Source organism: Sceloporus occidentalis, unplaced genomic scaffold (genome assembly GCF_023333645.1).
Source record: "Sceloporus occidentalis isolate IW3139 unplaced genomic scaffold, rSceOcc1.0.p SCAF_21, whole genome shotgun sequence".
NCBI classification, from domain to species: domain Eukaryota; kingdom Metazoa; phylum Chordata; class Lepidosauria; order Squamata; family Phrynosomatidae; genus Sceloporus; species Sceloporus occidentalis.
This window is the reverse complement of record NW_028317001.1, coordinates 6,959,433-6,974,337: the sequence shown is the minus strand read 5'-3', so window position 1 is coordinate 6,974,337 and position 14,905 is coordinate 6,959,433.

Below are 14,905 nucleotides of genomic sequence, written 5' to 3'. Positions count from 1 at the left end.
CATCGAGGGCCAAGTCCCCTGGCTCCCCTGGCAGGCGGCGGCTCGGGCCAGGCTCCTCAGCGGCGGCGACAGCAGCAAGGACTTCAAGCCCTGCAAAAGAGGAAGAAAAGGCCCAAGTTACCATGCTGGCATGGCAGACGAGGGCACAAGTGTCGTGGGGGCTGCAGTCAGGCAACCCCCACCCCTCACCCTAGGGACCTACTTGCCGCCAGAGGAGCCTGCTCTGGCTGCGGAGGGGCCACAGCAGCTGGTCCTGGCTGTGGCCCACCCTCGGGGACATCCTCGTCCCCCGAGGATGGTGGAGAGGGTGACCTGGCACGGTGCCCTCCCTCCCTCCGCCTCCGCCTCGGCCGCACGCCTGCAGAAGGGAAGAGGAGGGATGGCATTGGCACCATGCAGGAAGGAGAGGAGGGCAAGGGAAGGGTCAAGGAGGGGAGGACAGGGCATGGCAAGAGCTCTGACTTACCTGGAGGACGGCGATCTTCCGGTCTGGGCCTATCTCCCCTGACCCACAGGTCCTTCAGCCGCGAGAAGAATGGTGGCCGCCTGTCAACCGGGGGCTCCTCTCCGAAATCTTCAAGGGTTTCAAAGAACGCTGCCTTGAGAGTTTTAAACTTCACTCTACATTGGTGCAGCGTTCTTTGAAACACTTGGTTTCGGAGGGCACGAGAGGACTCTAGAAAATGCCCCCGGTTGGGCTTGTTGGTGCTGGCCATCACCCTTCTCGCAGCTGCCTGTGGCATCAGGGAGTCCAGGAGGATCCCGACCTCCTCATCGGTCCAGTAGGCGAATCGGACCGGGACCCTCCTGCGTGGCTCTGCCATGTTGATCGCCGTCCTGGGGTCTTGCACAGTTGCGCACGGGTATATATGGGCACCTGTGGCTCAGGGCCGTTAGGCCAAGGTGGTCCTAGGCCAATGAAAGCTTTCAGAGGAGCAGTTTGAATCTCTCCCCCAATAGATGCCCTCTGGGTGCCCTATTGATACATTCAAATGAGCCATTAAGAAAGCTTGAATTTGAGGGGGATTGATACATTGTCAAAGGGGCAATTGGCAGTTGGAGCTGATGTATCTCTTTGACCCAGGAAAACAGGCGCCAGGAGACCTTTTGTGTGTGTGTGTTTGTGTGTGTCCCCCTCAGGCACGTGGCAAAACATGCCCACAGCACAGATCAGGAATGATAGGCAGACTCAAACTGTGGATAATGGGATACATTTATTCATGTGCTTATGCTATTACAGAACATTGCACTCTGACATCACAGATGATGGCACAGGAGCCATCCTTCAGATTCTCCTTGTCAGAAAAAAATCTGCCAGGGCATTCCTCATAGTCTCCCCTGCTTTCTTCTTCTCTTTCTCTTGAGCCTCTGTGATTGGTGCCAGGGTGGGCAGCACAAAACGGCGCCTATATCGCATCCCCTCATCCAGGACCCTGCCCTTGGTCTCACAGATGTTGTGCAGAATGACACATGATGCCAGGATGGGCACCACGTTCTCCTCTGCCACCAGCAGTGGGGCAGTGAGACAGCGCCATCTCGCCTTCAATCTGCCAAACGATCTCTCCACGGCCCCCCTCACGCGATTCAACTTCTTGTTGAAGAGCTTCTGTTTGGGAGTGCGGGGGGTCTTGAAGGGTGTCATGAGCCACTTCCGAATGGGGTAGGCACAGTCAGCCAGTATCAGGGGCCCGATCTGCTGGCCTCTGATGTTGATGCTGGGGTTCCCTTGCACATAGATGCCAGCCTCCATGGCCTCGTAGATGAGAGAATTCCGTGCCACCCTGGCATCGTGGGCTGACCCATGCCATCCGAGCTCCACGTCCACGAACCTTCCTGTGTGGTCACATGTCCCTTACAGGATGACAGAATAGGAGCCCCTTCTGTTGACATAGGCATTCCTCAGCCCCAAGGGTGGTATGATCAGGCAGTGGCACCCGTCCATGAGGCCAACCACTTGTGGGAAGCCGCGCCGACCAAAGGCATCCATAATCTGTGGGGGAAAGGAAGGGAGAGAAACAGAGGAATTGAGATGACAACTCTTTTACACATGCGCAACTGCACCATAGCAAGAACAGCAAATGTACAGTGAGGGGGTGACACTTGACACAGAATATCACAGAGCTGCCAAAGATGAAAGGGAAGGTGGTCTGGCTGTCCCTACCTCACGTGCGTTCCCCAGGTACACGGTCCGTGACAGCAGCAGCTTCTCCATGGCCAGGGCAAACTCCACCACGATCTCCCCCACGGTGGCAACGCCAGTCCCAAAAAGCGCCTCCGTCACAATGTAGCTGGACTTGTGTGCCAGTGAAAAGACACCAATGGCCACTCTCTTCTCCACCGGGATGGCTTTCCTCATCACTGTGTCTGCCTTCTCCAGTTCTGGGCGCAGGATGCCCACTAGCCTGTGGAAGAGGGCACGGGGCATTCGGAAGAAATGCCTCCATTGCTCATCAGACCATATGGTTGACACAAAGTTGTCCCACAAGTCTTGGGATGCAGGGACCTTCCAGCATCGGCGGAGGCGTGCCACTCTGGCCAGGGCCATGGCACTGCCAACAGTAGCCTGATGAAGTGCTATGGCAGCCACTGCCGTGCGCTGTTCTGTGTCATCATCATCATCACTACTGCTGTCATCCAAGTCTACAGCTGTTGTGGTGGTGGATGATGGGACCTCCATTGCAGCGGCAATGGAGGCGGAGGGGCCGGAGGGGGCGGAGGGGGCGGAGGGGGCAGAGGAGGCGGAGAAGACGGTGGTGGCACCGGCGACAGCTGTGGCTGTGGATTGCAGCTTCAGGAAGACCACAGGGAACAAAGGAGAGGAGGCATCCATGATGCCAGTGGTGGCACTCGCAATGCGCAAGCGGGCAAGGATGCCAACACCAGCTGATCACCAGCTGGCAGGAGGCCACCTTTGTTCTTGGGCAGGGCGGGGAAAAAAGTTTTAAAGGGGCTTGGGCGCTTTAAATGTGCACATAGGCTTTCTGCCGCCGCTGCTTAGCGCTACAGCTGCGCAGCTGCGCATCCACCAGCCGGCAAAGGGAAAAAAAAGGGAAATTGCCGGCTGCTGCTAGACTGCCGCAGCTGCGCACTTCTCATGCGGCAAAAGAAAAAAAAAAGCCGCGGTTTGGGCCGCCCGTGCGGAAGCTGACCCTTTCTTTGCGGCGTCCTCCGAGGCGGCGGTATAGAAGCTACGGGTCCGAAACAGACCCAGGTGAGGCGTCTTCACTGCCCCCCGTGTGGAAGCCCCAACACTTGAAGCACGTCCCCGGGGCGGGCGGTCTGGAGGCTCCGTATTCAGCAGAATGCACCTCCAAGACGTCTTCTCCTGCCCGTCTGTATCCCGCCTTAGTCTCCAATCGAGTTATTGTTTGTTTGTCAATTCTTCTTTCTTCCTCCAACTTATTAATTTTTAAGTCCATCTGCATGGCATTATTTTCCAAGTGGTTCACCGTTCCTTCCAGGTTGTCTACTTTGTTAGTTATTTTCTCCAAATCTTTATTTATTTTCTCCAGAGATCCTTTTATCTCCCCCATCTCTCTTTGGATTTCCGATCTTATCTCCAGCTTCAGGTCCTCTCTTAGACGTACATTGTCCTCTTTAAGTTCTTCCTTCATTCGTCTTATCTCATCTAGCATGGTCAGATCACTCTGTTCATTGGGTTTCAGTGATGTATCTACTGATATCTTTTTTTGCAAAGGTGGTGTAGGGATAGCTGATACTTTTTTACTTGCCGACATTTCTTCCAATGTGCTTGGCCAAATAAATAAAAATTCTGTAGGGATGCACCCAAACATACAATTCTAATAATCAGGTATCTTTTATCTTCTTCTTCCCTAGTGCCAATCCAAAGTCACTTTCCCCCTTCACTATATAATTCTATATGTTTGGGCTATACTCTGTGCTTTGCTCTAGATTTGCTAGCTAGATTTTTATATTTGTCAGCAGATGGCGCTCTTATCCTTTCTTTTCCTTAAGCTGTAACAACTCTGTAGATGCAAGTATATATAACTCTCCCTTATCTAACAAGATAACACTGTCTGGTTTCAGATCCTTAATATACAAGCTAACCAGTTCAGAGAGTTCTTCCTATAATTTGGATCTGTAGTACTTTCCTTCTTGGCTTCTTCTGCGTGGAACTATAATATCCTTGCTTATTTAGTTGAAATCTTGGCACCAGTGTCGTTGTTCCTTTTATTTATTCCTTTAAAATAATTCCACCATGAGTCCCATTCAAGCCTCCTTCGCTGACCAGATCAAAAATCCAAGTCCAACTTTCGTGGGATCTGCTTTTGTGGGAAATGACGTCTGCTCCCTCTCTCTCTCTTCCTCTTTCCCTTTTCCCCTTCTTACAATAGTCCTTATTATACTCCGGGTGATTTTCTAATTAGAGTCCAACTGGTCACCAAGAAAGAAAAGCAAAAGGATTTATTTTAAGGGAAGGGAGTCTCTTCTTTTGTCAGTCCCTTTATGAATAGTTGCAAGCCTTCCCCAGTCGCAACAGGGAGCTGGGTTTTCCGTTTTATAATTGCACACGCATCGGTGGTAGCAAAATACAACAGTCACAATAAAGAATAGTGCAGAGATTTTACTTAGAGGAATGCGTTCTTCTTAGATTCCTGTAGTCGCTGCTTCAAAAGTAAAGCGGTAGGCTCGCTCGTACCGCTAAGGCTTCCGCCAGCTTCAAGCACCCCCGCGCACCCCCGGGCTCCTTGCCGCTCCGATTCGTTACCTTCCTCGTCCCTTCGTCTCAAGGGGTCCCTTCGTCTCTCTAAAAAGCTTGTGAATCGGGCTCTGGGGAGTCCCCCGGAATGCTATGTGGGCGCCTCCGGATTCCCCTTATCGAGGGGGATACTTCGGTCCCGTCAGCTGTCTCCCGCGGGACCTAGTTGCTGGCGGTTGTCGCCCCAAGGAAGAGCCTCTCTCAGATGCGACCGCCGCGATCCACCATACCACCGGAAGTCCCTATTTCTGTACTAATTATTTCTATTCCATATGTTTTCATATCCAACAAAAACCTCTCTCTTATTTGCCTGAAAATAAGCCAATTCCATTGTTTACCTTCTTCTCTTATTTCTTCTTTTTTAATAAAGTTTATTAAATGAAAAAGCACATAAACAAACATTGTTGCATCCAGAACTCTCCCAATTCCTCCCTTCCCCATTAAAATACAATTAAATTCTTAAACAATTATTAAAATAATTATTAAAAATAGAGCAGAGGCAGTTAGAGCAGTTGTTGAACCATTTATTAAAATAATAGGAGATTGCTGTAAGGTTAATCTGCCGGAAGATATACGTCTTGATCGCCTTTTCAAAGCCTTCAAGACGGGTGATATATCAGATCTCTTCCAGAGGCTATTCCATAAACTGGGAGCGGCAGAAGAGAAGGTCCTCTGGGTAACTGCAGAGAGCCTTGTTATTGCTGGCTGCAGTAAGCTTTTCCAAGAGGACCTCAATGTCTGGGGCAAATTGTATGGGAGGAGATCCCGTAAGTAAGCTGGACCCAAGCCATGAAGGGCTTTAAAGGTTATAACCAACACCTTGTACTGTCCCTGGAAATTAATGAGAAGCCAGTGAAGAGGCGTTAGTATAGGTATGATATGGCCACCTCTAGATCTTCCAGTGACCACTCTGTCTGCCATATTTTGGATTAGTTGAAGTTTCTGGACTTGATACAAGGGTAGCCCTATGTAGAGCACATTACAGAAGTCAAGACCTGAGATCACCAGCGCATGAACCATAGTTTTTAGGTCTTCCGGTTCCAGGAAGGGACGCAGTTGGCGTATCAACTGAAGCTGATAACAGGCCCTCTTGGCCATCGCATCTATCTGAGCTGACATCTGGAGCAACCGATCCAGGAGCACCCCCAAACTGCAAACACAGTCCTTTAGGGGAAGTGTGACTTCATCCAGGACCGGTTGACAGACCCCATACCCAGAATAGGACCTCCAACAATACACACCTCCGATTAATCTGAATTCAGTTTCAATCTGTTTTTCCTCATCCAGCCCATTACTGCCTCAAGACATTCATTCAGAGGGAGATGCCTTCTTTAGTTGTCACTGAGATATCTCTGGATGTCATGAGCATACTGATAGCACCCGCCCCATGCCTCTGGATGAACTCTCTTGGCGGTTTGATGTAGATGTTGAATAGCACTGGGGATAGGAAGGTGCCCTGGGCAATGCTGGATTTAAGATCCTTTTAGAGGAGCAACTGTCCTCAAGCATCTCCATCTGGAATCTGCTTGAGAAATAGGACCGGAACCATTGCAATGCACTGCTCGCGATCCCCAATTCCCTCAGACGTTCCAGAAGGATGCCATGGTCAATAGTATCAAAAGCCACTGAGAGGTCCAAAAGCATCAACAGGGTCACACTGCCCCTGTCAATACTCAAGCGGAGATCATCTAAGGAGAGCATAGCAATCTTGACTCCGTATACCATCCTGAAGCCAGGTTGAAATGGATCTAGGTAATCTGTTTCATCCAAGACCATTTGGAGTTGAAGAGAAATGAAAGACGGGAGACCGCTCTGTAATTCTTCATGTTCAAGGGATCTGGGGAGGGCTTTTTCAGAAGCAGCCGTATCACTGCTTCTTTTAAGCAAGATGGAAAAGAGCCCTCCCTAAGAGATGCATCTATGATATATCTCAGGTGAGTCCTCAAAGCATCTCCTCCTTGGAAGATCAGCCATGAAGGGCAAGGGTTGAGAGGGCAAGTTGTCTTCTTCACACTTCCAAGGAGCTTGTCCACATCCTCGGTACTCACAGATTCAAATTGATCCAGTATGATCTTATTCACGGAGTCACTGGACACCTCACCTATAGCCTATATAATTTTAATCAAATGCTTTTACTGTTTTACTGTTTTTATTGTTGAGGTATGGAGCAGCAATGAAAATGTTCAGATGTGGCAGAGAAGCTAATGGACACTCACTGCTCTTAACCAGGAATTGGTGCAGCTGTGGCTCCAGACAGCAGGTGATTGTCCAAGATTGTGGCGGAGTGTGCCAGAGAGCGCATAGCACTTATGGAAATATGCTGTGCATCTGAAATGGTTGACAGTAGTCCAGGTAACACAGGAAATTGTACAGGAAGGGGTTGAGCTAGATTGCCACATGGCAAAAGTGTATATAAGCTCAAATCATCATTGTACAGTGTGGGTTTTGTAATTGGTGGATGGTGTTGGTCTAGCTCTCCTGTATGTTTTGCAACCAAAAATAAACAGTGCCTCTTTGGAGAAAAGCCAGCCTACGGTGCTTTAATCTAGCAGCTGTGTTTCCTGGCAAAGCTCCAGTCTGCCAGTTTGTCTGTCTACTCACAAGCTTCCAAGATTACTCTGAGTTCATCTCTGCATTTTCTCCCAACATTTATACTGTCATTGTTTAATCCAGTTTTAGTACTGGGATCGGGAGGGGGGTAGGCATAGGGATTGATTTCTTTGGGATTTTATTGTAACCTCAATGTATTTTATTGTTGTAAACAGCCCAGTTTCTCCTTCATAGAGCGGGCTAGAAATAAATCTTTTATTATTATATTATGCTGGCATCCAAGTCGGCTCGTATCTCGTGTGTGTGTTTGCCTCTGCTGTTCTTTTGGCTGTGAATGGAGCTGAGGACTGAAGAGAGAAGAAAGTGTCAGTTTTGTGCAAATTCACAACTTCTGTGCATCAAAGAGTCCAGTGTGTTGAAATAGCAAAGAACTTTATTGAAAACACATAGTCAGAAAATCAGTGTTTAAGCCAGAACTGCCCTCCCCAAGCCAAAGAATATATTGAAACCCCAAAACCTAAAACTCCACCTTCTACCAAACCTAGCTCCCACCTACAATTCCCACCATCTATCCCCATTATTAACCAGCCCCACTTTGCCATCCTTCTCACACGCACAATCTCTCCCTGCCCCAGACATTCAAAGAAGCTAGATCCCTTTCTGTTACTACAGGTCCCCAACTTTCTTCAGCCAACATCCCACAAATTCTGAATGCTATCATTGCTATTCTAGCCAGCCACAACAAATCCCAGACCCCCATCTAACTAAACTAAACTAAACCATGACCCATAATCCCCAGCCAAATTTATAACCCAAAGCAATTATCTATACTAGTAGCAATTAAAACCTAAACTCAACAAAACATAACTTTAAAACATAAACAGACATATGGACAGAAAAACTGTACAAATAAATTCATAAGGGCTTTTTAGCACCGCTGGATTGAAAAAATATTTTTGTATTCCATCTTTACAAAAATAATGTTCGTTCACTGCTTGGATTTGTGTGGCGTCTCTCCTGTGTGGCCTCTCTGGTGACTGAATAGGCCTGACCTCCAGGAAAAGCATTTTCCACACTGCTGGCATTTGTATGGCTTCTCTCCTGTGTGGATTCTCTGGTGTGTCAATAGGTTTGACTTACAATAAAAACATTTCCCACACTGCTGGCATTTGTACAGCTTCTCTCCTGTGTGGACTCTCTGATGTAACACTAGGTATGACTTTGAAGAAAAACATTTCACACAATGTTGACATTTGTATGGCTTCTCTCCTGTGTGGACTCTCTGGTGACTGAATAGGCCTGACCTCCAAGAAAAGCATTTTCCACACTGCTGGCATTTGTACGGCTTCTCTCCTGTGTGGACTCTCTGGTGTTTCACTAAGTCTCCCTTCAAAGAAAAACATTTCCCACAATGCTGGCATTTGTACGGCTTCTCTCCTGTGTGGATTCTCTGGTGTGTCAATAGGTTTGACTTACAATAAAAACATTTCCCACACTGCTGGCATTTGTACGGCTTCTCTCCTGTGTGGATTCTCTGGTGTGTCACTAGGATTGACTTCAAATAAAAACATTTCTCACAATGCTGGCATTTGTACGGCTTCTCTCCTGTGTGGATTCTCTGATGTAACACTAGGTATGACTTTGAAGAAAAACATTTCCCACAATGCTGGCATTTGTATGGCTTCTCTCCTGTGTGGATTCTCTGGTGTTTCACTAAGTCTCCCTTCAAAGAAAAACATTTCCCACAATGCTGGCATTTGTATGGCTTCTCTCCTGTGTGGACTCTCCGATGCATGACAAGGATCGACTTGTATGCATAATGTTTCCCACAATTCTGGCAGTTGTATGGCTTCGCTAATGTGTGGACTCTCTCATGACTGACAAGTTCTTCTGTAAACAAGGAAAATAATACTGAATATCAGAGTTAAGAGAGGAAAGTGTTAGCCCAAAATTTAGCCCTACGTTCACACCTCCCTATTTGATATTAAATTAATAAAGTTGGAGTGGGTGACCTGAGCATGACTCTGTTGCAGATGCCCCAAATCCATGAAACCATTACATCCTTACTCACAGGAGCTGGCAAAGAAGATATTGTGAGGAACTACCTTGAGGTAATCAGTACAAGCAGATAGTCCTATTAGTAATAAAAATTTATTCGGTCATTGACCAGTATAAAGCAGATAGTCATACAGACTGTTGAAAAAAGATACCTTTAAACATGTGTACAAATATTTTGATTGAAAAGTGGCATCATATCCTGTGAGACGGCCAGAGAGTGCTGAGTCTGAGCACATGGCATGATGCAAGCTAACTGCAGAGGACGCTTCATGCTGTGTGGCACCAGGAGATGAATCACAACCAATATAGTATACAGGTCACATGTGGATTGCTGTGGATAGGATTGGAGTTGTTTATAGAAGAGATGGTGAACATGATGGAAGTCAGACAGGAGAGCTTGCAAATATTTTTATTATATTGCAACTCAAGATAGAGAACCTCCAAAGATTCGGATGAAATCAACTGTGTCTGTGACTTATTTTTAAGTGTGAAAAGTGGTCAGTGCATTGCCAATACCTGTATCTGGAAAGTTGTTTCCATACTGTGCTATGTTATTCTTGAGCTGCATCTGGGAGCATCGTGTTCACATTGCGCTGTACATTGGCTTGTGAACGGAACTGAAATTCACAGCCAACAAGGACCTGAGGACCGGTGTGCTAATCCCTTATGTCTGAGGTATTTGCACCAAGCACCCATTGCATTCAATTTGATTTTGGACCATATTTTTCCCACCCAGGAAACTTTCTAAAACGATTTAAACCTTATAGAATACTTGGTTTCTGCCCACTAGCAACAGAGAACAGGCTGGCCCAGCGTCATCAGGGGCTGGCCTGAAGACAGAGTGCCCTCCCTCCGTAACTGTCACCTTTTGGCCGTTGAGGGAGAGAACAGGCTGGCCCAGCGTCATCAGAGGCTGGCCTGAAGACAGAGTGCCCTCCCTCCATAACTGTCACCTTTTGGCCGTTGAGGGAGAGAACAGGCTGGCCCAGCGTCATCAGGGGCTAGCCTGAAGACTGAGTGCCCTCCCTCCATAACTGTCACCTTTTGGCCGTTGAGGGAGAGAACAGGCTGGGCCAGCGTCATCAGGGGCTGGCCTGAAGACTGAGTGCCCTCCCTCCGTAACTGTCATCTTTCGGCCGTTGAGGGAGAGAACAGGCTGGCCCAGCGTCATCAGGGGCTGGCCTGAAGACAGAGTGCCCTCCCTCCGTAACTGTCACCTTTTGGCCGTTGAGGGAGAGAACAGGCTGGCCCAGCGTCATCAGGGGCTAGCCTGAAGACTGAGTGCCCTCCCTCCATAACTGTAATCTTTTGGCCGTTGAGGGAGAGAACAGGCTGGCCCAGCGTCATCAGGGGCTAGCCTGAAGACAGAGTGCCCTCCCTCCATAACTGTCATCTTTCGGCCGTTGAGGGAGAGAACAGGCTGGCCCAGCGTCATCAGGGGCTAGCCTGAAGACAGAGTGCCCTCCCTCCGTAACTGTCATCTTTCGGCCGTTGAGGGAGAGAACAGGCTGGCCCAGCGTCATCAGGGGCTAGCCTGAAGATACAGTGTATCTTAATTGTAGATTTTTCTTGTACTGTTTTATAAATTTCTTGTACACCGCTATGATCTATTTGGAATAGCGTTTAATAAATAAAACATATTATTATTATTATTATTATTATTATTATTATTATTATTATTATTATTTTCAGTATAAATATACCAACTGGTTGTTCTTCTGGATCAGTCCAGTTGCAGGCAGATATTTCGTTGGTTTACATTGCTAAACACCTCTCTACACTCGCCAGCTCCACTTGCCTTGGGAGTTATTGACTTCTCTCCCGATTTTGGACCCTCAGCAATTGGAATCAAGTTCCGTCTAGGTTATGTATTACCATTAGCAAAGTCTAACATCTACTCACCAATCCTACCTTTGTTACCTAGTTCTTGTGTGTTTTTGTGAACACCTATATGTGTGTGCATGCGTGTACAGTGCACCTGTGTCATACGCGGGCACACCTTACGTGGATTTCAGCATACACTAAAAGCCACACTGGGAAAAGTGGCGACGTGCCCCATAAGGGTTAATGGCGCCTGTGTCTGTGGCAGGAGTGGCCGCTCCACTGCGTGGAATCCCATTCATTTAAATAGGGCCCAAGAATACACAAATTCCCCTAACGCCAGGGGTGGGGAGTCCGGAACAGGATGACTCCTAAAGTTGCTTGGACCCAGAGTACTTGAAGGAACGCCTTCTTCCCTATTGTCCATCCTGCACACTAAGGTCCTCTGGAAGAAATCTACTACAGCCAAAAAAATCTAGGCTAACATCAGTCTCCTAGAGGGCCTTTTCTATTACTGCTCCAAAACTATGGAACGACTGCCGGAGGAGATCCGTCACATTCCCACTCTGACAGCTTTTAAGAAAGCACTTGAGACGGACCTCTTCCGGCAGGACTTTCCAACCTAGTTACCCTCTCCAGATATAGAGATATTTGTCCCCTCATCTGTCTACTCTTCCCCGCCTATGTTTCTACCTATTTTTAATGTCTTTAATATTTTTAATGTTTTTACTGTTTTTATAGTATTACTGTTTAATCCTGTTTTAATACTGGGAATGGGGGGGGGTAGGTCAAGGTGTTTTTTAAAAACTCTATTGTACTTTGATCTATTTTATTGTTGTAACCCGCCTGGATTCTTCGTGATTGGGTAGGCTAGAAATAAACCATTATTATTATTATTATTATTATTATTATTATTATATTGCTGTTACCCCAATCTCTCCTTTGAGCTAAGTATGAAATTCCCCTAAAAGCATAGCACTTGGGAGTGTCCTCCTCAGTCTCCAGCATTTTGTGTAACAAAGGGCCTCTGGAATCAACCATGGAGCTAAGCAAGCTCAGGTTGGAAAAGACACATTAGAGAAAAAGGAAATTTTGTGTTGCCCTTTCCTCTCTTGATAGATATTGCTCAAAATTTCTAAATGGAACCCTGTAATATGTTTGAAAACCAGGACCTGAGCTGGTTCTTAAAATCTGTGAGGTTGGTGGCTGCCTCCCAATCCCCAAGGCCCCTCTCCTAGCCCTTCCCAGAGGTCCCTTCCTCTCCGCACAGAGCTAGGAGATCCTGGCTTTGTTCCTGCCTTCCCCTCCTGGTTCCCAGATGTGTGACCTCCTTCCCTTTCTCCCTCCGCTTATCCAACCTTCCTTGTTGCCCATCTGCACCGCTTCAGCATCTCATTTTCAGCCTCTCTTCCCTGCCTTTCTATTTTTCACTTTCCTTTCATCTCTCTATTACAGACACAAACCCACAGAGTGTGATGCGTAAAAGGGATCATAAAGTCGTAGAGTTGGAAGAAACCGCAAGAGCCATCCAGTTAAATTGCCTGCCATGCAGCAACTCTCAATCAAAGCATCCCCAACAGCTAGCCATCCAGCCGCTGCTTGAAGACCTCCAAGGAAGGAGACTCCACTACACTCCGAGGAAGGAGTGTGTTCCACTGTCGAACAGCCCTTACTGTTAGGAAGTTCTTCCAAATGTTGAGGTGGAATCTCTTTTCCTGTGGCTTGCATCCACTCCTCCGGGTCCTAGTCTCTGGAGCAGCTAAAAACAAGTCAGCTCCCTGCTCAGGATGACATCCCTTTTAGGCCCATTTGTTGAGAAAGGCAGGATAATCAATATACAAATAAATCATTGGCAAAGGCAGAGCAAGGGGGCTGGGACCTGGACTCCAATTTTGGTGAGGGTGAAGTGCCAGGGAGCAGCCTTAAAACATCTATAAGACAGGCATGGACTACTGATGGGGTTTGGAGGAGATCTCAGGGGCAACCCCAGATTGTATTGATGGAGGCGGGGGGGATGAAATAATATTTTGCACCTCAACATCCCTCAGCATCCCTTTGGGAAAGTGGAGGCCATTTTGCCCCTGTTGGGCCCTCTCTGAGCCATTGCAGGCCCAAGGGAGGGCTTTCTCCTAAGAAGACTCTCAGAGCCTTAAAAGGATGGAAGAGGGGCCAAAAGAGGTAGGAAACCTGCTCAGGGATGTGCTGAGTACCATTTGGGTGAGAAAAGCATTAATCTCCATGCTTCCTTCCCACAAAATCCTAGAATTGGCAGTTTAGGATGGGGTTTTTAGAATACTTAGAAACTGGAGAGCATTAGTGCCTCACTGAACTACAGATTCAAATATTCTACTGGATGTTGCTATCACAATTAAACTAGGCTTGAAAGGGATCTAGGACTCCTAGTAGACTGCAAGTTGAACATGGGCCAACAGTGTGATGCGGTAGCTAAAAAGGCCAATGTGATTCTAGGCTGCATCAATACAAGAATAGTTTCTAGATCAAGGGAAGTAATAGTGCCACTCTATTCTGCTTTGGTCAGGCCTCACTTGGAATAATCCTGTGTCCAGTTCTGGGCCCCACAATTCAAAAAGGATGTTGACAAATTGGAGCATGTCCAAAGGAGGGTAACCAAAGTGGTGAAGGGTCTGGAAACATCAAGTTCTATGAGGAGCAGCTTAGAGAGCTGGTTATGTTTAGCCTGGAGAAAAGAAGATAAATAGTGGATATGATATCCATGTTTAAACATTTGAAAGGGTGTCATGAAGCGCAAGGAGCAGGCTTGCTTTTTCCTGACACAGAGAAAAGGAGACACCACAATGGATGCAAGACACAGGGAAAGAGGGTCCACCTAAACATTAGGAGGAACTTTGCGACAGTAAGAGCTCTTTGACAGTGGAATATACTCCCTTAGAGTTTGGTGGAGTCCTCTTATTTGGAGGTCTTTAAACAAAGGCTGGATGGCCATCTCTTGGGGGAGATTTGAATGTGTATTCCTGCATGGCAGAAGGGGGTTGAACTGGATGGCCCTTGTGGTCTATTCCAACTCTGTGACTCTATAATTCTAGTGGAACCATAGCGACATGATAATATAGTATGAAAGGGCCCTCAGTCTTTATAGAAAGAACCATGGATTCAGGTTCCTTACCTACAGAAGCCACATTCTCATAATTGTCCATCATTACATAATTGTACAAAAGTTTCTGTTTCTTCGTCAACAGATTCCATTCATCCTCAGAGAAATATACAGCCACATCTGCAAAGGTCACCTGAAATGGAAAATAGCCCTCATCCAGAGAGTGACTAAGGAAAAGGGGAGGAAAGCACATGGTTCATCCCAAATATTATTTCATCACTTCAGAATTCAGTCCAGGAAATAAACTTTAAATTCTGTCAGCAAAAAAAAGCTACTGCCTTTAAGATCAGTTTGTCTTGAATCCTTTCAATATAATATACAATATAATAAACAATATAATTTAGGCCATGGCTGGGGCATTGACGATGGATTAGGATACTGACAATCCCAAAATATATAGTACATTTAGCCACAAAAGAATTATGGTGCATTTAGCCATTTCTTGCCAAATTTCAGAGGCAAATGTCATTCTTAAAAGCAGTTCTGGGGAGCACTCTGGACTTGAGGGCCACTGGGCCCAGCCCCAATTTAGATCCAGAGATGGTCTCCCATATCTTCAACATTTCACAGACAGGAAAAGCAAGGAACATGTGGACAAGCAACACCAGAAGCTGATGAGGCTG